Source organism: Erinaceus europaeus, chromosome 9 (genome assembly GCF_950295315.1).
Source record: "Erinaceus europaeus chromosome 9, mEriEur2.1, whole genome shotgun sequence".
NCBI lineage: Eukaryota > Metazoa > Chordata > Mammalia > Eulipotyphla > Erinaceidae > Erinaceus > Erinaceus europaeus.
Window position 1 is genome coordinate 99,163,698 of NC_080170.1, and position 27,784 is coordinate 99,191,481.

General features: G+C 39.7%; 1 long non-coding RNA gene across 1 annotated transcript in view; it reads right to left on the reverse strand.

Annotated features, from left to right (window-relative positions):
* Positions 1-26,015, reverse strand: part of LOC132540246 (uncharacterized) — a 277,831-nt gene extending 251,816 nt beyond the window's left edge. Inside the window, exon 1 of the long non-coding RNA XR_009551451.1 lies at positions 25,955-26,015. This is a non-coding gene — a long non-coding RNA (uncharacterized LOC132540246). The remainder of the gene's footprint in view (positions 1-25,954) is intronic.
* Positions 26,016-27,784: the final 1,769 nt, after the last annotated feature.

Here is a 27,784-nt window from a genome sequence, read left to right on the forward strand (position 1 = left end):
CTTGGCTAGTGCATTAAGTATTATTATCAACCACAACAAGCAGGGTTCCCATAAAAGGGAAAAGATGTACACTACTTAGACATATTATCTTTTTAAAAGCAATATCAAACTGGATTAGACTGTATTGCTTCCTGAGTAGCAAGATGAAAAACTTTCGTTTTGTGCATTTTTTAGCTAAAGACTAACCTACATCACAGCATCACTGCTATCACTGCTGGCATTATCACCTTCAATTCATTAAGCAACCCCCTCCCCGAATTCTGGTGAACATACCCTGACACTGGAGAAGAGAAAATCTTCATATAAAAATTAAACATGCACCCTATCTAAAGGAAATAAAAAAACTGCTTTCCTATATGCTAGCTCTATAGAACATTATAAAATATACCCCTTCATATTAAGCTTCCTTTGGTTTGTACATTCATGATATTTTAGTACTTTATCTTGCTGATGACAGTGCAAATAAAAATAAAACCCTTACTAATCCTTTTTAATCTTTTTTCCCAAGATTTGAGATTTGGGAACATTTTAGTTATTAAAATTTGTCACTCAACTTTTATTTATAGCTAAGTTCACATTTGAATAATCTTCTATGTCTAGAATATTTAGACAGTAAATTTCATTTGAAGAAATAATATATTTTAGACATGTATTAAAGTGAAAGTTAAAGCGAAGTTACCAAAAGTTAAATTTTTGTTACAGAAAGCAAGTTATATTTATTCAAATAGCCAAAAAAAAAAAAAAAGGAATATTCTAGTCTAAGACCTTGCATCTAATCTGGATAGTGCATTTAACTTTGCCATGTGTGTGATCCAAGTTTTAACCTGGACCCCCTCCATTAGAAAAAAAAAGCTTTGGTGCTATGGTATCTTTCCCTGTTTCCCCCTCTACCTATCTCTCTCTCTCCCCCTCTTTCTCTTTCTCACTCTCCTTTTCTATCTAAAAAAAGTAGGCCTGGAGCAACAACGTCCTGGTAAAGAAAAAAGAAAAAGGAAAAAGATAATTAAAAATGAAACAGTGCCAATAAAGACTCCAAATATACACTGGTATAGTATTTTCAAAATGCATTTCAAAGAAGTCAACTAGATTCTGTGGTTTCAGGAATGACAGAGCAGTTATCACTTGGGTTTGACCCTATGTCCATTCTCATAGTGACCTGTGTTGAAGAAAACCTTCCCCTGAATCAGATTTCAGCTGTTGTTTTATAACAACTACATATAAAAACTGAGTCCCAATTTCTGTAATTTTTTTTTACTGATTTCTTAATGGAATTGATTTTTTTTTCTCCTACATCTTATAGAAATTTGAATACAGTGTCCTGTTACAAGAGCAGCTTTACATTAATACACTGACATTTTTTTTTGTAATGTCAAGGATAAAATGAACTTGTGTCCCAAGTATTAAACACCACAGCATAAATTTGAAATAGCATGTTTATGGGCTTATTGTTTTTTTAATGTCTGCTGAGTGCCAACTTAGGAAAAAAAAATTCACACACAAACAACAAGGCATCACCAATGAAATTAAAAGATCAGAAAGATACAAAACATCTATAAGATCATGAAATACAGAATTCACGGAGCCTCTAAGTGTTGAAGTATGACTGCATTTGCAGCCTTTTCAGGGGACCATTTGCTCTTCAGTCTCAACTTCTTTTTTTTTTTTTTCAGTTTAAGGGTCTTCTTTTTTTTTCTTTTTTTTATTTAAGAAAGGATTAATTAACAAAACCATAAGGTAGGAGGGGTACAATTCCACACAATTCCCACCACCCAATCTCCATAACCCACCCCCTCCCCTGATAGCTTTCCCATTCTCTATCCCTCTGGGAGCATGGACCCAGGGTCATTGTGGGTTGCAGAAGGTGGAAGGTCTGGCTTCTGTAATTGCTTCCCTGCTGAACATGGGCATTGACTGGTCGGTCCATACTCCCAGTCTGCCTCTCTCTTTCCCTAGTAGGTTGTGTCTCTGGGGAAGCTGAGCTCCAGGACACATTGGTGGGGTCTTCAATCCAGGGAAGCCTGGCCAGCATCCTGGTGGCATCTGGAACCTGGTGATTGAAAAGAGAGTTAACATACAAAGCCAAACAAACTGTTGAGCGATCATGGACCCAAAGCTTGGAATAGTGGAGAGGAAGTGTTAGGGAGGTACTCACTGCAAACTCTAGTGTACTTCTGCTTTCAGGTATATATTTTGCAGTAGTTTATGGATACATGTGAACATACGCTCTCTCTCACAGAAACTGGTGTATATCTAGGTTATGGGACTTTGTTATGTTTCAGTGTCAGCTTGTTTTTCCACTGTAGAATTTAGGTTATCTCTGGGGGGGGGGGGGGTGTTGGTCGATAGCGCAGCGGGTTAAGCGCACATGGTGAGAAGCACAAGGACCAACATAAGGATGCGGGTTTGAGCCCATGGCTCCCCACCTGCTGCGGCGGGGTACTGAGCCCCAGCAATAACCCTGGAGGCAAAAAAAAATTAAGTTATCTTTACATTTAGCTGTTGTAGTTCCTTTCTCTGTCGATATCTGGGAGAAGAAACAAAAAAGCTTTGAGCAGGAAAATTCCAGAGATGCACTTCAACGAACAAGGTGGAGGAGTTGCTTCAGAACTCTGCTTGCTGGTACTTGAAAAAGAGACTCTTCCCTGCCCCTCCCCACAGAACATTTCCTCCAAACAGGGCCTGAAAGACTCCACTTCAGGCTTCAGGCTCTGCTGGAAGCAGTACTTGCTAAAGTAGTTGGAGCTGGGGAAGGCACTGAGAGTCTAGCAGTTGTCATAAAAACAACTTCTTCTTGACCACATCCACTGCTTCCAGGGCAAAAGAGAGAAAATAGAACCCTCCCAGGGAGCAGTCCCCACCCACTCCTACCCCCACCCCCACACCCCCACAGTCTGGCTTCAGAAACAGCCTAGTTCTTTGGTAAATGATAGACCATGAAGATCGCCAATGAGATGGAAATTGGAAAGCCTCATTGCACCTGGCTTACCAGGTGGAGGTGCACCAGTCCATGCACTGGGCCCAATGACCTCTGAAACAGGGGGCCATTCCAAGAAATTCATGGGGTATTCTGGGATAGTGAAAATATCAGACCTTCCTGCCAAGAAAGTTCCTCAGGTGGATTTTCTAGACTTAGATCAAGCATTTTCTGCAGGGCCTGTATCACAGGGAAATCCACCTAGCCTTGCCTAGTGGCATTAGTTAGGCAGCGTGGACAGCACTGCATGCCCCAGGCCATCCCCCTATCACTCAGGAAAATGGTCCAGACCATCAGTTCAGGAATGTGGTGCTACTCAGCTTGCTGAGGGTATGACAGAGGCAGCACATTACTCTAAGGAAAAGTGCAAGTAGATGGACAGAGTGGTCATGCTTTACCACAGATGAACCTGGTGCTGGGCAGGCGACCACCCAGTGTAACCAGGACAAGGCCTCAGGTGGTCGCCCAGGACCCGTTGGCCACAGGTTGGTCGCAGCTGGCCCCCACTGCAATTACTTCACCCTCACCCCCTTACCATTATCCCACTGGATGATCAACTCAACTCCTTTCAGTACAGGTAAAGTTAAGTTTTACTTTATCTGATTAAGTAAAGTTATTTTTATTTTAAGATTTTTGTATCCAGATTTACAAATAAGTTTTGTATCCAAATTTACAAATTCCTAGGAGTCACAAATGGATTGTTTTGATTTTTATTCGGGTTTATGAGAAAAAAAAACATTCAATACTCATTATGCTTTCTTGAGCCAATTAACTGTTGAGTACAGAGAGGTAGGGCTATAGTTGCTAGTGTTAACACAGCAGAGCTGAAAATGTATAGTATCTGCATGTGTTTGTGTTAAAATAGTTTATAACTTGTCCCAGCTGAACACACACATATCCCCTCATACACAAATAGTATGTGAGTTAATAAGTGGCCTTTGCAATAAAATAAAATATTTGTATCTGTTACATTATTAATCCTCAGTATATCTGGAGATGGATATTCATATTAAGCTCATGATTCATGTTATTTGAGATTTAATTAACCTACAGTCAGGTTCACTGTGTCTAAGTTACTCTTGTGGTTATGTGTTAACATAAACAGGAGCAGAGCATGGTATTTTCTTCATCTCTCATATATTGTGCTAGAATATGCTAAACAGTATTGAAGGAGGTTGTCCACGAAATGATGGCATAGTTGTCAAAAGAGGTGGATTATTTAACTTGACACGTCTATACCACTTACAAAATCACTTGAGTAAATCTGAAAAACATAGTAAAACTCTCTAGTCCTCACTTTTCTTACTTATAAGAAACTACTGTATTATGATTTTCAATTAGTAATGCTTGTTAAAGTCTTAAACACTCAGCAAATACTAGGGAGCTCCATCCCCAACAACAAAAAAAATCTATCTCCCTTGCAAACACTGTATTAACAGAAAAAACATACACAAAATAACTATTCAGTATATGGATTCCTAGATGCTCAATAAGTTACAGTTTAAGTATTATGGTAGCTATATTTTATATCATTTGAATGAAATAGTTTAATTCAATCTTTTATTATGATGATATAACTTAACTTATGGGTCAATTTGTTTATTATCCCATATATACTGAAAATAGAGACTTTTTAAATATTTATTTGTTATTGCCCCTTTTGTTGCCCTTGTTGTTTTTTATTATTGTTGTAGTTATTATTGTTGTTGTTGTTGATGTCATTCTTGTTAGATAGGACAGAGAGAAATGGAGAGAGAAGGGAAACACAGAGAGAGGGAGAGAGAAAGATAGACACCTGCAGACCTGCTTCACCGCCTGTGAAGCGACGCCACTGCAGGTGGGGAGCCAGGGACTCGAAATTGGATCCTTACACTGGTGCTTGAGCTTCGCGCCAGATGCGCTTAAGCTGCTGCGCTACCGCCCAACTCCCAAAAGAGACTTTTTGAAGGAAAATCTTAAATATAAAAAGATCAGTCAATTACTTAGTACCCATATGAAAATTAATGTAGCTAAATTTCTGTAGTAATGTAGAATGCTTGGCAGGCTAAATATAAAGCAAAATTGATTTAAAGGTATTTTATTTCTTGAAAAGAAATATAACATTTTGGAAACTCATCCAAGTAGAAAGAGTTCTGTTAAATTCAAAGTAAACTAATAAAAAATTACAAAGCTACTCATTACATTTACTATAATGAGGAAATAAACTCATTTTGAAAACATATTTTCTAAAATATTAAGTTTATTGGTCATAAAGATTTTATAAATGTAAATTTAGGTTGTACATAGAGAGAAAAAAAAAGAGAGGAGAGAAAGTTCAAGTGTACATACTTCTCATCCTAGGTAATGTATCCTACCAATAAGAAAATGGTTCAGGAAACAAAACTATATATCATGAATCTCTCACCATCAGTAAATTAGGACTATGACAGCCTGGGATGTGAAGGGAATAACAAAGCCAAAACTTTCTAGAAAATGCTTTTTAAGGTTTGGATCTTAAATCTCAGAACCATTAACAGAAGTGCTCTGGATGATCAAAATTGTCCATAGGATGCATGGAGGTTTATTTATTGTACCATTTCAACATTGAATTTCAATTCTCAAGAACACTTTTTTTTTTACACTCTCTGATTTTCAGACACCCAGGGAAAGATAAAATATAGGATCAAAATAAGATGAGTCTCTACATGGATAAATCAGTTCTGCTTCATGGAATGCCCAATGCAGCTTTTGCCTCATCAAATCCCAAGTAACATATCACAACAGTTTATGATCACCTTAAGAATGAAGTCTAGTTTGTTATTTGCTGATGTTAAAGTCAACGTGCATTTCTGTGTATATGCATCAATGTGCACATGTGTTTAGCATGGTTCATTGAATCTTACTATAGTCAAAGGCTGTGTTAATGGGACTAACTACACTTGTGACATCATTGTTTGAAAGTGATGTATGAACATTGCTCTGTAATAGTGAGTTGGCACTATCTTGGCAGCACACAGAAGGGTTCTTAAGAAAAAAACATGTCTCTGGGGCTTGTGCCATCTGCACATGCATCCCAACCTTAATTTCTGATAATTCAACAGTCTTCTTTGTGCTGAAAAAGCAAGCACTGATATTCAGTTCAAGAGATAGGGCTGTTGTTTCCAAAATCCAATGATCCAGAACTATTCAGTCCTTTTAATTAGTTTATGTTCATTTAATTTATATATAGTTTAATAGGAAGTTGGTTTTATATAATATTTTTATCTTATTTTAATGATAGTGGTACAGAGGCAGAGAGAGATAGTGAGCACTGCTCAGCTAATGCTTATGGTGGTGCTGGAAACTGAACTTGGGACCTCAGAGCCTCAGACATGAAAGCCTTTTTGCCTTACCATTATGTTTTCTTCCCATCTCTCCAGGAAGGAAATTTGTTGTTTTTAAGTGCAAAAGGATTGCTTGTATACTAAGAATTTTAGATATTTTAGAAAGGTGGTGTGTGTAAATTCAACAGATGTAATTATACATTCAAATTTAAATCTTAATAATCTCCCACATTGGTACTTTCTTATTATGCCATAAAGGAATATAGCATTTTTCTCCGATGCATAGAAATTTGAATGTTCAAATGTACTTCACATGTACTTATTACCTTTTTTCCCCAAAATCCGGTGTTAACTCACTCTGTTGTTTTAAGCTAAACAAAATAAGAAATGAGGATTTCTTGTGTTAAAGGAAAATATTTATCAAAAATAAAACTGTGGGAGTCGGGCGGTGGCGCAGCGGGTTAAGCGCACGTGGCGCAAATCGCCAGGACCTGAGTAAGGATCCCAGTTCGAGCCCCCGAATCCCCACCTGCAGGGGAGTCGCTTCACAAGCGGTGAAGCAGGTCTGCAGGTGTCTGTCTTTCTCTCCTCCTCTCTGTCTTCCTCTCCTCTCTCCATTTCTCTCTGTCCTATCCAACAACTACGACATTAATAACCACAACAATGTTAAACAACAAGGGCAACAAAAAGGAAAATTAAAAAAATAAATAAAACTTTTTAAAAAATAAATAAATAAATAAATAATAAAATTGTGACCTCATTAAAAATTAATATTGAGGAATTCAAATCAAGAGAAACAATAAAACTATCAATACAAAAATAATAAATTATCTTTATGCTGATATATTAATGATAAGTTGAGGTCAGATACTCATATAACTTTAGAATATAGTATTGGGTACAAAAATAATAATAGTAAATGGCAAAGGAATTTAATATTTATCATCCTCAAAGATATGCTAGTATATTTAGATATGTTTAGTTATAGCTTGCAAAAATGAATAATTTTCTCAAAATTTATATTAGAAGTAAATCATCAAGTATAATTATCAATTTCTGATATTTGGTGTTTCTATTATTATTACTATTATTATTATTTTTCCCTCCAGGTTTATTGCTGGGCTCGGTGCCTGCACCATGAATCCACCGCTCCTGGAGGCCATTTTTTCCCCCTTTTTGTTGCCCTTGTTGTTGTAGCCTCATTGTGGTTATTATTATTGCCATTATTGATGTTCGTTGTTTTTTTTTACTGAGGTGGTTAATGCTTTATAGTGCAATCATTTACAAATTGAAATGCATCACAATTTTTTTAAACCATTCATGTGATGATGGACATCTTGGTTGCTTCCAGATTCTGTCAAATACAAACTGTGCTGCTATCAACACAGTTGTACACAGATCTCTTCTGCAAGTATTTTTGCCTCCTTTTTTTTTTAATATTTATTTTATTTATTTATTCCCTTTTGTTGCCCTTGTTGTTTTATTGATGTAGTTATTATTATTGTTGTTGTCATTGTTGGATAGGACAGAGAGAAATGGAGAGAGGAGGGGAAGACAGAAAGGAGGAGAGAAAGACAGACACCTGCAGACCTGCTTCACCGCCTGTGAAGCGACTCCCCTGCAGGTGGGGAGCCGGGGTTCGAACCGGGATCCTTATGCTGGTCCTTGTGCTTTGCGCCACCTGCGCTTAACCTGCTGCACTACAGCCCGACTCCCTTTTGTCTCCTTTTGAATCCCTGGGAGAGAAGAATTGCTGGGATATGTCCATTCCTAGTGTCCCAGCAAGTCTCAAAATTGCTTTCCACAATAGTTGGACCATTTTGTACTCCCACCAGCAGGGAAGAAGTGTTCTTTTTTCTCCACATCCTCTCCAACATTTGTTATTTCTGTCCTTACTGATGAAGGACATTCTCACAGATATAGTGTGGTATCTCATTGTTGTCTTTATTTTCATTTCTCTGAGGAACAATAGCTTTGAGCACCTTCACATATATCTGTTGGTCCTGTGGATCTCTTGCTCTGTGAAATGGCTGCCCATGCCCTGGGCCTATTTTCTAATGGAGGTTGCTTGGTGGTGGTGGTCGTGGTGGTGTGTGCTTTAGTTTATGGAGCTCTTTTTATATTTTGGTTATTAGTCCTTTGTCTGATATATGTTGTGTAGAGATCTTATCCCATGCTGTTGAATGTCTTTCTGTTTGGGCAGTGGTACCCTTTTCTCTTTGCTGTGAAGAAGCTTTTCAGTTTGATGTATTCCTGGTGGTTAATTTTCACTTTTGTTTCTTTTACTGTTGGATTTGAATTGTTGAAGGATTTTTGAAGCATAGGTCATGAAATGTCCTACCAATATTTTCTTTTATGTACTTGAAAGCCTCTGTATGTATGTATGTATTAGATAGCCTGGTGTCCATGTCCTTGAGCCACTTAGAGTTGACTTCTGTGCATGGTGAAAAGTGATGGTTCAGTTTCATCTGCTGGCATGTTTCAGTCCAATTTTCCTAGCACCATTAGTTGAAGAGACTTTCCACTTGACATTTAATGGTTTGGGCCCCCTTGTCAAAAATTAGCTGGCTTGGGAGTTGGGCTGTAGCGCAGCGGGTTAAGCGCAGGTGGCGCAAAGCACAAGGACCGGCCTAAGGATCCCGGTTCGAACCCTGGCTCCCCACCTGCAGGGGAGTCGCTTCACAGGTGGTGAAGCAGGTCTGCAGGTGTCTATCTTTCTCTCCTCCTTTCTGTCTTCCCCTCCTCTCTCCATTTCTCTCTGTCCTATCCAACAACGACAACAACAATAATAACTACAACAATAAAACAACAAGGGCAACAAAAAGGGAATAAATAAATAAAATAAATATAAAAAAAGAAATAAAAAACCTTTAAAAAAATTAGCTGGCTTTAGATGTGAGGGTATTCTCTACATCTTATAGTGGCTGAAATTTAAAAAAAAATAAAGGCTTGAATAAAGATTTTTTTTAATTTAAAGAGTGGTTTATATACCCTTATATAAGATTAATATATGAGTTATTCTATGAAGATGTTTTTGCCCCATGTCAAAATAAACAGAAAAACTAAATCAACCATATTAACACAAACAATAAGCTGTCATTTTGTATTCATGCATACCAAAGAAGCATTGCCATTCTAACAAGAAAGTGTCAGTGTAGTATTACAAGTCTAGTGAACACAAAAAAAATAAAAGAATATGTGTTGATATGTGATAAAAGAGTAGGATAAAAACAATGGAAAATATATTTTGACTGCATTTAATGAAAAAATAAAGAAGAAATGAGTCTTAGAACCTGTAGCAGAAGCGATTTATGAATGATAAGGCATGTGGATTAATTTTTAGAAATTACCTCAGGGATGGACTATGCATCATTAGATCATTTGTGTATTATTGTTTTCTTAGTGATGGATTTTCTGCCTTCTTTGATAAGTAAATTGTAGATGAGGACATGAACAGATTCTAAAGTTCCTTTATTGAAATTCCATAACAGGACATGAGGCAAAGTTAATTTGATTTTTAAAGAGCATTTACATTGAAATAAGTTTCATTAAACCAGGAAAAAAAATCTATGTGACCTGAAGAAAATTATTCAAAATTCAAAATCATTTAGCCAAACCTCATAGTTTCAGTGCTTTTTCTAAACTCAGTACATTGTATTAGATGACATTCTAGACATAATTAATTATACAACATACTAATTTTAGAATGCCTAATATTTCAAATCTTTTTGAATCTTCACTTTTTTCTTGGCTCTAATTCTTTGTGTGTGTGTGTTGTTGTTGTTGCCCTTTATTTATTTATTTGTTTATTTTATGTATAAAAAGGAAACATTGACGAAACCATAGGATAAGAGGGGTACAACTGGGCATAATTCGCACCCTCAGAACTCCACATCACATTCGCTCCCCTGATAGCTTTCCTATTCTTTATCCCTCTTGGAGTATGGACCCAGAGTCATTATGGGATGCAGAAGGTGGAAGGTCTGGCTTCTGTAATTGCTTCCCCACTAAACATGGTCATTGTCAGGTTGATACATACTCCTAGCCTGCCTTTCTCTTTCCCTAGTGGGGCAGGGTTCTGGGGAAGTGGGACTCCAGAACACATTGGTGGGGTTGTCTCTCTGGGGAAGTCTGGTTGTCATCATGGTAGCATCTGGAACCTGGTGGCTGAAAAGAGAGTTAATATATAAAGCCAAACAAGTTGTTGACTAATAATGAACCTAAAGGCTGGAATAGTTCAGATGAACAATTGGTGGTGGGGGAGACTCTGTTTTGTAGATAGCTACTAGGCTTATTTTAGTTCTATTCCAAAGGGCCTGTAACTATACTAGGTTTTTTTTTTTTTTTTCCTGAGCCTGAAATCTGAAATGCAGGTGTATCCTGCAAGTTATTCTCTGGGGAGATGATGTCATGGCTGGAAAAAGGACCAGAAAGCTGGATCAGAGAAGAGTGTATCTTGTAAATATGGGAAAGGTGTATAAATATTGTTGACTGTAGATCCCATTGATTTGATCTGATTTGGGACCCATATTCAGCTTAAGAGTCTATGAGACCTCTGCATCCCTGCAGATCTGAGCTCACATTCTGTGGTCATGAATAGGAATGTTCCCAGCTGCCCTAATTTCAGGACCCATCTTCCTCAGGTGTAGCATAGAGTATGTTGTCCATCCTCCCTTTGGAGGATGGAACATTCTCTACCATTGTTGATCCAAGTTGAGGGCAAGGTCCTATGGGGGGTCCACAAAGGGGTCTATTCTGTTGTTCCTGATAGAAATGACTGGTAACAATGGATACAGGGATTTATTTGAGATCTAGGCCCATCATGTCTGTTTGGGAATCTCAGGACTCCCCGAATAGGGTCCCAGCTGATGGTGTGGCCTGATAGTGACTAAAGAGTCATCTTTAAAGTATGCCAGTCTCTTGCCCTTATTCAGCTCTTGCAGTCCTTGCTTTGATAAGGATAGCTTGGGAGTGAGTGAGGGAAGTGTAATAGGAAATAGGAGTGGGGGGTATGTAAGTCTAAGTAGACACTATTTCATTATGAACTTCATACTGACTCACTGTAGACTATTGTGTAGTTTTGCTTTAGGTAAATATTTTGCCCTGTATCATACACAAAATGACAATAATTTATGTTCTTTGACATTATTTGTATATATGTGCCACTGGTTGCTTCTGTTCTCCCTGGTCTAAGTTTTTAAGAAAATCAACATTTCAAAGAGTCATCCTATGGCCTGTGCATTTAAAGGTTTGAGATATTCAATCAATTTTCACCTCTAATATTAATTAGTGATTTATATGACTATAAATTAGTAGGAATGTACATAAACACAATACCCACCACCAAAAGACTGTGTCCCATCCCCCCCCCCAGTGAAGTCGAACTTCTGCCCTCACCCTCCACCCAGAGATTTTTACTTTGGTGTCCTACTCCAAATTCAGTTAAATCCTTCTTTGAGTTTACCTTTCTGTTCTTCTTTCTCAACTTCTGTTTATAAGTAGGATCATCCCATACTTGTCTTTGTCTTTCTGACTGATGTTACTTAACGTAATTCCTTCTAGCTCCATCCAAGATGGATCAGAGAAGGTGGGTTCATTGTATTTCATAGCTGTGTAGTATTCCATTGTGTATATATACCGCAGCTTTATCAGCCATTTTTTCTGTTGTTGGGCACCTGGGTTGCTTCCAGGTTTTAGCTATTACAAATTGTGCTGCTATGAACATAGGTGTACACATATCTTTTTGGTTGGGTGTTATGGAGTCTTTGGGGTATATCCCTAGGTGAGAAATTACTGGGTCATATGGAAGGTCCATGTCTAGCCTTGTGAGAGTTCTCCAGACTGCTTTCCACAGATGTTGGACCAATTTACATTCCCACCAGTAGTGCAGAAGGGTTCCTTTGTCCTCGCAGCATATCCAACATTTGTTGCTTCTGTCCTTTTTAATGTATGTCATCTGCACAGAAGTGAGATGGCATCTCAATGTTGTCTTTATTTGCATTTCTCTGACAATCAGTGACATGGAGCAATCTTTGTGTGTTTGTTAGTCTTTTGGATCTCTTCTGTAGTGAATGTTCTGTTCATATCCTCTGCCCATTTTGGGGTGGGGTCATTTGTTTTCTGTTGCTAAGTTTGCTGAGTTCTTTGTATATTTTGGTGATTAGTCTCTTGTCTGATGTATGGCATGTGAAGATCTCTCATTCTATTCGGGTCACTTTGTGTAATGTTTTTATTGGCTGAGCAGAAGCTTTTCAATTTGACATAATCCTGTTGTTTTGTTTCTGTTTTAGTCTTCCTTGCAATTGGGTTTGTTTCATCAAATGTCCTTGAGGTTTAGGTGGGAAAGTGTTCTACTAACGTTTTCCTCTAAATATTTGATAGTTTCTGGTCTGATATCCAGGTCCTTGATTTATATGGAGATGACTTTTGTTTCTGGTGATATAATGTGGTTCAGTTTCATTCTTCTACATGTTTCAACCGAGTTTTCCCAGCACCATTTATTAAAGAGAGCCTCCTTCTTCCATTTAATACTTTGGCCCCCTTATCAAAGATTAGATGTCCATAGGTGAGGGGGTTTAGTTCTGGGCTTTCAATTCTGTTCCACTGGTCTGTGTGCCTATTTTTGTTCCAGTACCAGGCTGTTTTGATGATGAAAGCCTTATAATATAGTTTGAGATCAGAGAGTGTGATGCATCCATTTTTATTTCTTTTCCTCAATATATTTTTGGTGATTCTAGGTGTTTTCTGGTTCCAGATAAATTATTGTAATTTTTGTTCTATTCTCTTAGAGAAACTTGGTGGAATTTTGATGGGTATCACATTAAATTTGTATATGGCTCTGGGAAGAATATTCATTTTGATGATATTATTTATTCCAATCCATGAACATGGGAATGTCTTTTCATTTCTTGGTATACTTTCTATTTCCTTGAATAGTGACTCAATTTTTAGTATACAAGTCTTTCACTTCTTTGGTCAGCTTTATTCCTAGGTATTTTATTGATTTTGTTGCAACAGTGAATGGGAAGGATTTCTGAATATCATCTTCTTCGGATTTAGTGTTTGCATAAAGAAAGGCCACTGATTTTTGTACATTTATTTTTAGCCTGTCACCTTGCTATATTGCCTAATAACTTCCAGTAGTATTCTGCTGGATTCTTTAGATTTTTCTATGTATACTATTATATCATCTGCAAATAGTGAGAGCTTGAATTCTTCCCTTACAATCTGCATTCCTTTGATTTCTTTCTCTTGCCTGACTGCTATGGCAAGAACTTCCAATACTATGTTGGAGTAATGGTGATAATGGAGGTCTGGCTTCTGTAATTGCTTCCCCGCTGAACATGGGTGTTGACTGGTCGGTCCATACTCCCAGTCTGCCTCTCTCTTTCCCTAGTAGGGTGTGTCTCTGGGGAAGCTGAGCTCCAGGACATATTGGTGGGGTCTCCAATCCAGGGAAGCCTGGCCAGCATCCTGGTGGCATCTGGAACCTGGTGATTGAAAAGAGAGTTAACATACGAAGCCAAACAAATTGTTGAGCAATCATGGACCCAAACTTGGAATAGTGGAGAGGAAGTGTTAGGGAGGTACTCACTGCAAACTCTAGTGTACTTCTGCTTTCCGGTATATATTTTGCAGAAGTTTATGGATACATGTGAACATAAGCTCTCTCTCACAGAAACTGGTGTATATCTAGGTTTTGGGACTTTGTTAGAAAGTGAACCACCTGAGACGAAATTAGAGTGTACTATAAAAGGAAAGGTCTCACCCAAGTAATGAAGCTGAAGGGTTGTCATTCCACACGTGAAGTCTCTGGACACAGTCTGAGGTGAAGCATGTTGAGGTGGCAATCGGTGCATTGGTTAGGTTGTGATTGGCGGATGCAATATTATTTGGTTTGGATTGGGAGACGCATACAGGAAAGTGGGCCCTATCCAAGGGTTCTAGGACTGGGGGAAGTAGGGGCTCTATAGTGGAGATGTAAGGTTCCTGCTGTCTTAGGGTTCAAAAAGACAATCGATAGTTAATATTATCATCACATTATTTGGTAATTCTTAACCTGGGTCCAGCAGCAAAGAAGTGGCTCGCTTCAATCCTGTCCCACATCTTGGAATCTGAGTCTATGCCCAAAGTTTGGCGTCGTGCGAAGATTATAGCGGTTTTGAAACCAAAGAAAGACCCAACACTGGCCGCCAGCTGTAGACAAATTTCTCTCCTCTCCATGTGTTACAAACTCCTTGAGAGGCTGCTTCAGTCACGTATTTCTCATCTTACAGAGAAATTCCTATCACCCGCCCAAGCTGGTTTCCACCCAGGAAGATCTACCTGCGAACAAGCCCTGGCCCTCTCAACTTACATTGAAAATGGATTCCAGAAGAATTTAAAGACGGGTGCTGTCTTTGTTGATATCACAGCAGCCTATGATACGGTCTGGCACCGTGGTCTCCTAGTCAAGATCTCAAGATGCCTGCCTCCATGGGTGGCCAACACTATATCGTTTCTTCTCCAAAACAGAAGATTCCAGGTGCATCTGGGTGACAAGTCTAGCAGATGGAGACCTGTCTCAAGTGGCCTCCCCCAGGGCTCTGTTCTGGCTCCTACACTATTTAATATTTACATCAATGACCTCCCAGAAACTTCTTCAAGGAAGTTCATCTACGCCGATGACATCTGCTGTGCAACTCAGGCATCCAAGTTTGACATCCTCGAGGAAACACTCACGAAAGACATGTCTCTGATATCTGATTACTGTAAAAAATGGCGACTAATCCCTAGCACTGCAAAAATGGTATCATCTGTTTTCCATCTACACCATGCCTCAGCCTCGCATGAGCTTAATGTGCAGCTTGGCGGTACGAGAATCCGGCATGAAGCCAAGCCAGTCTATCTTGGCGTTACTTTCGATCATGCTCTGTCATTTCACAAACATCTCATAAAAACTGCAGCAAAGGTGGGTGCGAGGAATAACATCATTGCAAGACTGGCCAGCTCCTCATGGGGGGCGAGCGCTTCCACACTACGATCATCATCTCTGGCATTATGCTATTCCACTGCAGAATACTGTGCCCCAGTATGGTTCCGTAGCCCCCATGCCCACTTGGTCGATTCCAAATTATATTCCTCCATGAGGATAATTTCTGGAACCATCCATTCCACCCCGGTTCCATGGCTGCCAGTTCTTAGGAACATCGCCCCGCCAGATATTCATCGGGATGCGGCATCATCTAAGTTCATTTCCCACGTCTACGCTTGACCGGACTTGCCAATATACGCAGATATCTTCGCCCACCCTGTCCAACGCTTGACGTCTCGTCACCCAATCTGGTCCCCTACGCCTACACTGAACTTCTCTGTTCCAGTCTCTTGGAAACAGAGTTGGCAGTCAGCTGAGGTAAAGAACAAACACCTCATCACAGACACCTGCAAGCATCAACCCGGCTTTGACCTAGCACATTATGATTGGGCCCTCCTCAATCGCTGTCGAACAGGCCATGGCCGGTATACCGCTATGTTCCATCGCTGGGGAGCCAGAGACGACCTGAATTGGCCCTGCAGCTACAGACAGACTATGACCCACATAGTCAATGACTGCCACCTCTCCAGATTCAAAGGAGGTCTTGAAACTTTACATCAGGCTCAACCTGACGCTGTTGACTGGCTACAGAAGGAGGACAAATGTTAGAAGATGAAGAATTTGATAATTGGGTCAACTTTGAAAAGTCCTTTTGTTATGGCTTGCTGTACAGTATCCAGTATCTTGTATATAGCTGTGCTATTGGATGCTTCTAATCTACTTGGTCTAGGCTTTTGAGAGAGTCCACATATCAAATACACAGCCTATATATTAAAAAGATTCAGTTTGTGTTTTGAAAAACTTTGAGACATACAATTGATTTTCCCACTCTCATATTAATTAACTACTGATTTATATGTCTACATTTTGCTAGGAGTGTACATAAACACCATTCCCACCACCGAAAGACTGTGACCCATCGCTCCCACCCACTCCCACCCCCCACTGTCCCAGGAAGCTGCATGTCTACCCCTCACCACAGGGTTTTTACTTTGGTGCCCTACTTACAATTTGGTCAGGTCCTGCTTTTAGTTTCAGTTTCAGATCTTCTTCGTCAACTTCTGTTGATGAGTGGGATCATCCCATACTCATATTTATCTTTCTGACTTAGTTCACTTAACATAATTCCTTCTAGCTCTGTCCAAGATGGGTCAGAGAAGGTGGGTTCATTGTTCTTGATAGCTGCATAGTATTCCATTGTGTATATATACCACAGCTTTCGCAGCTACTCATCTGTTGTTGGGCACTGGGCTGCTTCCAGGTTTTAGCTATTATGAATTGTGCTGCTATGAACATAGGAGTACACACCTCTTTTTGGTTGGGTGTTATGGAGTCCTTGGGGTATAACCCCAGGAGAGGAATTACTGGGTCATATGGAAGGTCCATGTCTAGCCTTGTGAGAGTTTTCCAGACTGCTCTCCACAGAGGCTGGACCATTTTACATTCCCACCAGCAATGTAAAAGGGTTCCTCTGTCCCCACATCCTCTCCAGCATTTTTTGCTGCTGTCCTTTTTGATGGATGCCATTCTTACAGGAGTGAGGTGTTATCTTAGTGTTGTCTTAATTTGCATTTCTCTGACAATCAGTGACCTAGAGCAGTTTTTCATATGTTTGTTAGCCTTTTGGATCTCCTCTGTAATGAATGTTTTGTTCATATCCTCTGCCCATTTTTGCATGGGGTCATTTTTATTTTTTGGTGCTAAGTTTGCTGAGCACTTTATATATTTTGGTGATTAGTTTCTTGTCTGATGTCTGGCATGTGAAGATCATCTCCCATTCTGTGAGGGGTCTCTCTGTTTGTTTAATAGTTTCTTTGGATGTGCAGAAGCTTTTCAATTTGATGTAGTCCCATAGTTTTGTTTCTGCTTTAGTCTTCATTGCAATTGGGTTTGATTCATCAAAGATGTCCTTGAGGTGTAGGTGGGAAAGTGTTTTACCAATGTTTTCCTCTAAGTATTTGATCGTTTCTGGTCTGATATCTAGGTCTTTGATCCATTTGGAGTTTATTTTTGTTTCTGGTGAGATAAAGTAGTTCAATTTCATTCTTCTGCATGTTACAATCCAGTTTTCCCAGCACCATTTATTGAAGAGAGCCTCCTTCTTCCATTTAATCCTTTGGGCCCCCTTATCAAAGATTAGATGCCCATAGGTGTGGGGATTTATTTCTGTGCTTTGAATTCTGTTCCCCTGGTCTGTGTGCCTATTTTTGTTCCAGTACCATGCTGTTTTGATGACGATAGCTTAATAATATAGTTTAAAATCTGGGAGTGTCATGCCTCCATTTCTATTTCTTTTTCTCAAGATGGTTTTGGCAATTCTAGGTGTTTTCAGGTTCCAGATAAATGATTGTAGTGTTTGTTCTATTCTCTTAAAGAAGCTTGGTGGAACTTTGATGGGTATTGCATCAAATTTGTATATGGCTCTGGGGAGAATATTCATTTTGATGATATTTATTTTTCTAATCCATGAGCATGGGATATCTTTCCATTTCTTGGTATCAGTTTCTATTTCCTTGAGTAGCGACTCATAGTTTTCAGCATACAAGTCTTTCACTTCTTTGGTCAAATTTATTCCTAGGTATTTGATTGATTTTGCTGAAACAGTTAATGGGAGTGATTTCTGGATGTCTTCTTCTTCAGATTTAGTGTTTGTATAAAGAAATGCCACTGATTTTTGTACTTTGATTTTGTAGCCTGATACCTTGCTATATTGCCTAATAACTTGCAGTAGTTTTCTGCTGGATTCTTTAGGTTTTTTTATGATTACTGTCAAATCATCTGCAAATAGTGAGAGCTTGACTTCTTCCCTTCCTATCTGTATTTTTTTTATTCCTTTCTCTTGCCTGATTGCTATGGCAAGAACTTCCAATACTATGTTGAAGAGTAATGGTGACAGTGGACACCCTGTCTAGTCCCCAATCTGAGGGGGAATGCTTTCAGCTTCTTCCCATTGAGTATGATGTTGGCTGTAGGGTTGCTATATATAGACTCCACTAACTTAAGGAATTTCCCGTCTATTCCCATTTTTTGTAGAGTTTTGAGCATGAATGGGTGTTGGATTTTGTCAAAGGCTTTCTCTGCATCTATTGAGATAATCATGTGGTTTTTGGCTTTGCTTTTATTGATGTGGTGAATGACATTGATTGACTTACGGATGTTGAACCAGCCTTGCATTCCTGGGATGAATCCCACTTTTTCGTGATGAACAATCTTTTTGATATGTTGCTGTATCCGGTTGGCCAAGATCTTGTTTAATATTTTGGCATCTATGTTTATCAGAGATATTGGTCTGTAGTTTTTCTTTTTTGTTCTGTCCCTATCAGCTTTTGGTATCAGGGTGATGTTGGCTTCATAGAAGGTGGAAGGGAGTATTCCTGTTTCTTCAATCTTATGGAATAGCTTAAGAAGTATGGATATTAACTGTTTCCTGAAAGTTTTGTAGAATTCGTTTGTGAAGCCATCTGGTCCAGGACTTTTGTTGTTGGGAATATTCTTAATAACGGTTTCAATTTATTTGTCTGTGATTGGTGCATTTAGATTTTGTAGTTCTTCTTGGTTCAGTTTTGGAAGGGCATAGGTTTCTAGGAATTGTTCCATTTCTTCCAGATTCTCTATCTTGGTGGCATATATTTCTTTATAGAAGTTTTGCAGGATTCTCTGGATTTCTGTGGTGTCAGTTGTGATATCTCCTCCATCATTTACAATTCTATTAATTTGAGTCTTCTCTCTTGTTTGGTGAGTCTGGCTAGGGGTTTGTCAATTTGTTTAATCTTTCAAAGAACCAACATTTGGCTTCATTGATCTTTTGTATGGTTCTTTTATTTTCGATGTTGTTTATTTCTGCTCTAACTTTAGTGATTTCTGTCCTTCTGTTTGCTTTAGGGTTCCTTTGTTCCTCTTCCTCTAAGTCCTTGAGGTGTCCAGTAAGGTCATTCATTTGAGCTTCCTCTTGGTGTTTAATATGTAATTGTATGACTATAAGTTTCCCTCTCAGTACTGCTTTAGCTGTGTCCCAAATATTTTGATAGGTTGTGTCTTCATTTTCATTACTTTCTAGGAACATTTGAATTTCCTGCTTGAGTGAGTCTCTGACCCAGTGGTTCTTAAGGAGCATGTTGTTTAGTTTCCAAATTCTGTGTCTTTTAATAATTTTCTGTTTGTTGTTAAATGTTAGTTTTACTCCACTGTGGTCTGAGAAGATACTTGGGATGATTTCAATGTTCTTGAATTCATTGGTGCTGTCTTTGTGGCCTAACATGTGGTATATCCTTGAGTATGTGTTATGTGGATTTGAAAAGAAGGTGTATTCCAGTTTTTTTGGGTTGGAGGAGTCTGAAAATGTCCAAGAGGTCTAGTCTGTCGATCTCTTCATTCAATTCTCTTGTATCTTTATTGGTTCTATGCTTTGTTGATCTGTCTAAGTGTGAGAGTGGGGTATTGAAGTCTCCCACTATTATTGTATTACCATTGATTTATTTTTGAAATTCTTTCAGTAGATGCTTAATGTATTTAGATGGTCCCTCATTGGGTGCATAGATGTTAATAATTGTTAAGTCTGCTTGGCTGATTGATCCTCTAATCATTATGTAATGTCCTTGCCTATCTTTTATTACTTTATTTAATTTAAAATCTATCGTGTCTGAGATGAGAATGGCTGTTCCTGCCCTTTTTTGTGGTCCCTTAGCTTGTATGATAGTTTTCCATCCTTTCACTTTAAGTCTGTGTTTATCTTGTTGTGACAGATGGGATTCTTGCAAGCAGCATATGGTTGGGCTATGTTTTCTGATCCATCCCCCCACCCTGTGCCTTTTGATGGGTGGCTTTAAGCCATTAACATTCATTGATATTATGGATTTAATGTATTGTAGTGCCAATTTTCAAAAAAAAATTTTGTTTGCTCTGATATATTGCAAGTATTATAGTGATGTTCTTGTTTATAAGAGGTCTTTTAGAACCTTTCAGGGCCGGCTTGGTGATGGTTGCCTCCTTTAACTGTTGTTTATCTAAGAAGGTTTTGATCCCTCCATCTAGTTTGAATGAAAGTCTAGCAGGATATATTATCCTTGTTGAAACCCCTTTTCATTCAGGGCTTGATAGATATCTTGCCACTCCCTTCTGGCTTTTAGAGTTTGAGTGGAGAAGTCTGCAGATAATCTTATGGGTTTTCCCTTGTATGTGACTTTTTGTTTCTCTCTTGAAGCCTTTAGGATCCTTTCTTTATCCTTAATTCTTCTCATTGTGACTATGATGTGTCTTGGTGTCTTCAGGTCTGGGTTGATTCTGTTTGGTACTTTCTGGGCCTGTTGAATCTTGATGTCCTTTCTGTTATTCAGGTCTGGGAAGTTTTCTTCTATTATTTCCTCTAGAATGTTTGCTTTCCCTTCCTCTCTTTCTTCCTCTGGCAGGCCAATTATATGAATGTTACTTCTTTTGAGATCATCCCATATGTCTCTGTTATTGTTTTCAGTGTCTCTCAATCTCTTTTTAAGCTCTTTCACCTCTTTCTTTGTTTTCTCTAACTCATCCTCTGTCTGACTAATTCTGTTTTCTGCTTCTGTTAGTCTGCTTTCCCTTGCTTCAGCTTCTTTCTTCATTACAGCTATTTTAGCTTTCAGTTCTCTAATTTCCTCAAGATAATCAGTATTTTCCTTGGGGGTCTCAACTGTTGTTTCCCTAATACTGCTATTCCTTTCCTCCAATGTTGTTTTCATTTCTGTGATTAATAAGTTTATTACTGCTTGCATACTTTTATTGTCTATGGTTACTTCTGGCTGATTTGTATTTTCTTCTGGGCTCTTGTCTTCATTCATTGCAGTAGCAGTTTTATTTGTTTTTGATCTACCTATTTTTTTGATTTATGTGTTTCTTTTTTTATGCTCTACTGTTCCTCAGTTGTTGTGTCTTGAGTACAAGTAACACTGTACTAAATACCTTTATGACAATTGCACTCACCAACCTCAGGAATTACAGTAGCAACTGAAGCAAGTATTGAAGTAGTTTAATCGTTACCAGTTAGCCAAACAATTTCTCCAGTCTGTGAAAAAATAGTAACCAAATCCCAGTGAAGAAAGAGAAAAGAAAGAGAGGATAGCAAGAATAGACAGTTATGCAAATCTACTATCCTGTTGTTTTCGATGGGCTATGTTGTTTTCGCCGGGCTGGCTTCACGGGCAGGTAACAGACAACCAGGGACTCATAGTTGAGCTGTAGGCAGTATCTCTTTATTCATGCAGGACGCAGCACAATCTAAGACGAGCTAAGCTAAACTCAAGGTAAGGTAAAACTCACAATGCTGTCTTTATATATACTTGCCAAGTAGGGTGGAAACAGGATGTGACATAGAGAGAGTGGAGAGAGAAAGTGACTGGTAAAAATCAGAGTGTGACAAGGAGGGGGCAGATTAGGCGAGAATACTATCACTGAACCACAAATACCCTGGAGGGAGGGTGGAACTTGTTATCAGTGGTTATGTAAATAGAATGAAGTGGTTATGTAAATAGAATAGTGTTAAGCAGGGGGGATTTAAACCAAATGAAACAGAAAGGGTCTCATGCATACCAACAATTCCCCCTTTCTTTTTAACTAATGGCCATTGTGGGGTGAACAGAAACCTATATCGTACAGGCATTTTCAAAAGAACTGGCATAAGACATGGAAAACAAAATAGGCGAGCAGCAATAACCAGTGTGATGCCAAGGGGAGCTTTTCTTGCCTCAAAGGGCAAGGCCTAGCAGGCGAAAGGGCATTTCTTGCCTCTGGGAATGCTTCATGCCTCTGGGGGCATCTCTTGCCTCTTGGGGCGCTTCATGCCTCTGTGGGCATAACCTAATAAGGAGAGGGAGTTTTTTACCTCTGGGGCAGAGCCTGCAGGCGAGGGGACATGGTCTATAAAGTCTCAAGGCAATTGGCTGAAGTTAGTCTTTGAGAAACACAGCAGCATGTACCAGTAAGTCCGATGGAGGTGTCAGTCCAAAGTAGCTGACCACAGAAGAAAATGCCAGAGGATGAAACACTGCACGTCTGTCTCGATGGGGAATGTCGGCCACCAGAATTCTACTTTTCTGTAGAGAGTGATCTTTGGAGTCTGTGAATCTGTTTCTTCAGGTCGTGCCAGGTCACCTCATTGGTTTTCAAGGGCGATGTCAGAGAACAGGATCCAAATGGATTTCCAGGAATTCCATTTGAGTAGATGCTTTTTCATGTGAAGACTTTGACAGCTGAAATTCACTTACTTGTCAAACAAAACTTGTAGCAGATTAGAAGTTTACTAGAATTGATAACTCCATTATAATTGGAAGTCCTTTCTAGTATGATTTTAAGGTTGTTTAAACAGTTTAAACTCAATAAAATGTGGAAAGGTAAACAGAAGAACCACGGTTAAAAGCCTCAGGCATGAGAATAATTAACATAATCATTCCACTATCTGCCCCACCCATAACTCATACAGTTTTCAGGATTAAATGTTTCAGATTCATGTCAAGATGTAAAAGAGAAATCAAAGGAGGGAAAAAAACAATTTTTTGGATTGTTTCTGGATGTCTCTAGAAATCATGGCTGCATCCAGCATTTTTTTAAGTCAATGTCAATCAAAAATTCAGTCATTCAAATCATTCTCTTATGAAACGCAACTTGAACCAGATTATCAAGATCTCACCATGTAGGATTAAGAATCCCCGGAGGGCGTCCTAGTCCAAAAAGGTCTTCAAAATTCCATTTAGTGTGCTTCTGACTGTTCCTGCTGGATTGCTTCAGGCACCCATTTTTAAAAGTGTCTTTCCATCGAAGAAAGAATCCAATCAGGAGAGTAGAACTAACCACCTGTCTCCATACTTGGGAACTGCCAGGGTACTGGAGAATGCTCTTCAAATTAGAGTAGTCCTTCTCCATGGGGAACATTCGAGAAGAAGTCCAGAAAGTCCCAGGGGAAATCCCCATGCATATCCCAAGTTCTATGATCACAGTCATAAAGAACCAAATTGTGGCCTGGAGCAAAATGTAGTCCTTTTCCTCAGGAAACATGGGAGAGGGAATCCAGAAAGTCCAAGGAGAAATCTCCGTGCATCTCCCAAGCTCTATGATCCCGGTCATAAGAAACCAAAGTTCTCGGTCAGGAAACCGAAATGTGGCCCAGAGTAAAATGTTCCAGAGACAGACTAACTGTCTCATGATGAAACAGTAGAGGCTTTGGCAAACCTCTTCATAAGTATAAAGGCAACCCATGGTGGATGGGTAGCCAAGTTTACTTATCTGGACGATGGGTGGGTAGGGTCCCATGTTGATGCCGGTCCATGTTTCAGGGCTTATTTCAGTCCCTGTTCAGGCGCCATATGTTGTTTTTGACAGGTTATGTTGCTTTTGCCGGGCTGGCTTCACGGGCAGGTAACAGACAACCAGGGACTCATAGTTGAGCTGTAGGCAGTATCTCTTTATTCATGCAGGACGCAGCACAATCTAAGACGAGCTAAGCTAAACTCAAGGTAAGGTAAAACTCACAATGCTGTCTTTATATATACTTGCCAAGTAGGGTGGAAACAGGATGTGACATAGAGAGAGTGGAGAGAAAAGTGACTGGTAAAAATCAGAGTGTGACAAGGAGGGGGCAGATTAGGCGAGAATCCTATCACTGAACCACAAATGCCCTGGAGGGAGGGTGGAACTTGTTATCAGTGGTTATGTAAATAGAATGAAGTGGTTATGTAAATAGAATAGTGTTAAGCAGGGGGGATTTAAACCAAATGAAACAGAAAGGGTCTCATGCATACCAACACTATCCACTGTATATTCTAGGGGTAACAAATGGGCAAAGGGAACTAGAGCAGAGATACACACATAGAGAGTCCACTCTGAGTCAGATTTCTTCCCTAAAACAATTCACAAATTCAGAAAGGCAAAGGAGGAAGAAATGTATGACAAGATTAAAAAGAGAGAGAGAGAGAGAGAGAGAGAGAGAGAGAGACGAGAGAGAGTGAAAAGGGAAAAGATAAGAAAAAGAGCTGTAATTAAAGAGCAGTGAAAGGAAATTCCCAAATGTGTATCAGTGAATTCAAAAAAGCACACTGTGGTGTGGGGGCTAGGGGCTGTTTTTGGAAGCTGTAGGATTAAGGAAGAAGGGATGACAAGAATGAGAAAAAAAAAAAGAAAGAGAGAGAGAGAAAAAAGAAAAAGATAAGAAAAAGAACAGTCATAAAAGGGCAGTGAAAGGAAAGGTTTTTTTTTAATTTATTTTTAATTATTTAATTAGCTATGCGGGGTGAGGTGGGGGGGTTGGCTACTTAGAAAGAAAAAAGGCCAGAGGTTTCAGAAGGGTATAGACTTAGGATTAATGATACTCCCTGGTGGGGCAGGAATTTGGTTCTTCTTCTTCTAGTGTTTGCCCTTCTTCCGTAGCCAGTCAACAGCATCAGGTTGAGCCTGATGTAAAGTTTCGAGACCTCCTTTGAATCTGGAGTGGTGGCAGTCGTTGACTATGTGGGTCATAGTCTGTCTGGAGCTGCAGGGGCAATTCGGGTCGTCTCTGGCTCCCCAGCGATGGAACATAGCGGTGCACTGGCCATGGCCTGTTTGATAGCGATTGAGGAGAGCCCAATCATAACGTGCTAGGTCAAAGCCGGGTTGACGCTTGCAGGGGTCTGTGATGAGGTGTTTGTTCTTTACCTCAGCTGACTGCCAGCTCTGTTTCCAAGAGACTGGAACAGAGAAGTTCAGTGTAGGCATAGGGTACCAGATTGGGTGACGAGACGTAAAGCGTTGAACAGGGTGGGTGAAGATATCCGCGTATATTGGAAGGTCCGGTCGAGCGTAGACGTGGGAAATGAACTTAGATGATGCCGCATCCCGACGAATATCTGGCGGGGCGATGTTGCTAAGAACTGGCAGCCATGGAACCGGGGTGGAACGGATGGAAAAGGAGCTCCCCTCCCCTGCTAGGAGCTGGTCCCCAGGGACTGGTTATGGGGGGTGGGGAGGCCGGGAAGGAGGTATGCTTGAAAATTAAAAGGAAGAAAAAGAAAAAATAATATTTTCCCCCCTTTTTTCCCTACTCTAATTCTTAACCCAAATTAAGTTATAGGTACCTCCTTGGTGTCACCACTAGGACCCCTTATTGGCTGGCCTGCTAAAGGCAGAAAATCCTACTGTTTCCAGGAGATGTGGTCAGAGCTCAGCCACTAGCAGCTTCTCAGTTCGCCATCTTCTGGGAACCCCCCCCTAAGCTTTTTTAAAGGATTTCTCAAAAATGAAAACTAGCTCCAAGTACTTTCGATCCAATGAGAGCTGTACTCAACGGTGTCCTCGGATCCGCCCTCAGGGTCGCGGTGGTCCCCGGACACTCCCAAGAGAAAGCCCCTGAGGTACAGTGCTCCCTCCTGGTCCTCTGCCAGCCACCCAGCAGCGCTCTGCAACCGGCGGAGGAGCCGCCTTCCCGAGCCGAAGAGAGTGCTGGCGCACCCACCTTGCCCGCTACCACCTGGGAAGTCTGGAGTAGCCCACCCACTAGTCCGTGCCACCTCTACTCTAATTCTTGAACCAAATTAAGTTATAGTCACCTCCTTGGTGTCACCGCTAGGACCCCTTATTGACTGGCCTACTAAAGGCAGAAAATCCTACCGTTTCCAGAAGATGTGATCAGAGCTCAAGCCACCAGCAGCTTCTCAGTCCGCCATCTTCCGGAACCCCCCGTGTCTTAATTTTCATTTGTTTACAGAAACATTTGAATTTCTTGCTTGAGTGCTTCTTTGACCCAGCGGTTATTAAGCAACATGTTGTTGCGCTTAAAAATTCTTTTACTTTTAGTAATTTTCTGTTTGTTGTTAAATGTTAGCTTTACTCCACTGTGCTATGGGAAGATACCTGGGATGATTTCAATGTTCTTGAAATTGTTGATACTGTCTTTGTGACCTAACATGTGGTCTATCCTAGAGGATGTGCTATGTGGATTTGAAAAGAATGTGTATTCCAGTTTTTTGGGATGAAGAACTTTGAAAATGTCCAGGAGGTCTAGTCTGTCCATCTCTTCATTTAATTCTCTTCTTTGTTGATTCTCTGCTTTGTTGATCTGTAAGTGTAACAGTGGAGTGTTAAAGTCTCCCACTATTATTGTATTACTATTGATGTATTTTTGTAGTGCTTTCAGTAGGTGTTTGATGTATTTAGATGGTCCCTCATTGGGTGCATAGATGTTAATGATTGTTACATCTTCTTGGGCAATTGATCCTCTAGTCATTATTGTAATGGCCTTGCCTATCTTTTATTACTTAATTCAATTTAAAGTCTGTTGTCTCAGAGATGAAAATGGCTGTTTCTGCCTTTGTATGTGGTTCATTAGCCTGTATGATAATTTTCCATCCTTTCACTTGAAGTCTGTGTTTGTCTTGTTGGGTCAGGTAGGATTCTTGCAAGCAGCATATGGTTGTGTTGTGTTTTCTGATCCATCCTCCCACTCTGTGCCTTTTAATGGGTGAGTTTAAGCCATTGACATTTATTGACATTATGGATTTAAGGTACTGCAGTGCTATTATTCAACATTTTTTTTATTTGGTCTGATAGATGACAAGTGTTTACTTCCCCTTCCTCTCTTTCTTCCTCTGGTAGGCCAATTATATGAATGTTACTTCTTTTGAGATCATCCCATATGTTTCTGTTGTTTTCTGTGTCTCTCAATCTCTTTTTGACTCTTTTACTTCTTTCTTAGCTTTCTCTAGCTCATCCTCTGTCTGGCTAATTCTGTTTTCTGTCTTCTGTTAATCTACTTTCCCTTCCCTCAGCTTCTTTCTGCTGTTCAGTTATAGTATTAGCTTTTTCTGCTAATTGACCTAGTTCAGCTTTTAGTCCTCTAATTACCTCGAGGTAGCTAGTATTTTCCTTGAGTGTCTCATCTATTGTTTCCCTATTTCTGATAGCCTTTTCTCCATAGTTATCTGTACTTCTGTTATTATTATGTCTACTACTGCTTGCCTACTTTTCTTATCTATGGTTAATTTTGACTCTTTTGGAGTTTCTTCTGGCCCCCTGTCATGATTCATTGTAGTAGCAGTTTTATTTGCTCTTGAGTTAACTTTTTTTTTTTGATGTGGTTTGTATTCTTCTATTCTGTTGTTCTTCAGTTGTTGTGTTTTGAATACTAACCATGCTATACTAAAGACTTTTCACAAATGCAGTCACAAACCTCAGAAATTATAACAGTAGCAACTGAAGTAAGGATTGATGCAGTTCAACAAATACCAGTTAGCCAAACAACACCTCCAGTCCAAGAAAAAAAAAACAAAAAACAGAACCAAAAGAAAAAGAAAGAAAAAGAGGGGAAAGCGGGAGTCGGGCTGTAGCACAGCGGGTTAAGCGCAGGTGGCACAAAGCACAAGGACCGGCATAAGGATCCCGGTTCAAACCTCGGCTCCCCACCTGCAGGGGAGTCGCTTCACAGGCGGTGAAGCAGGTCTG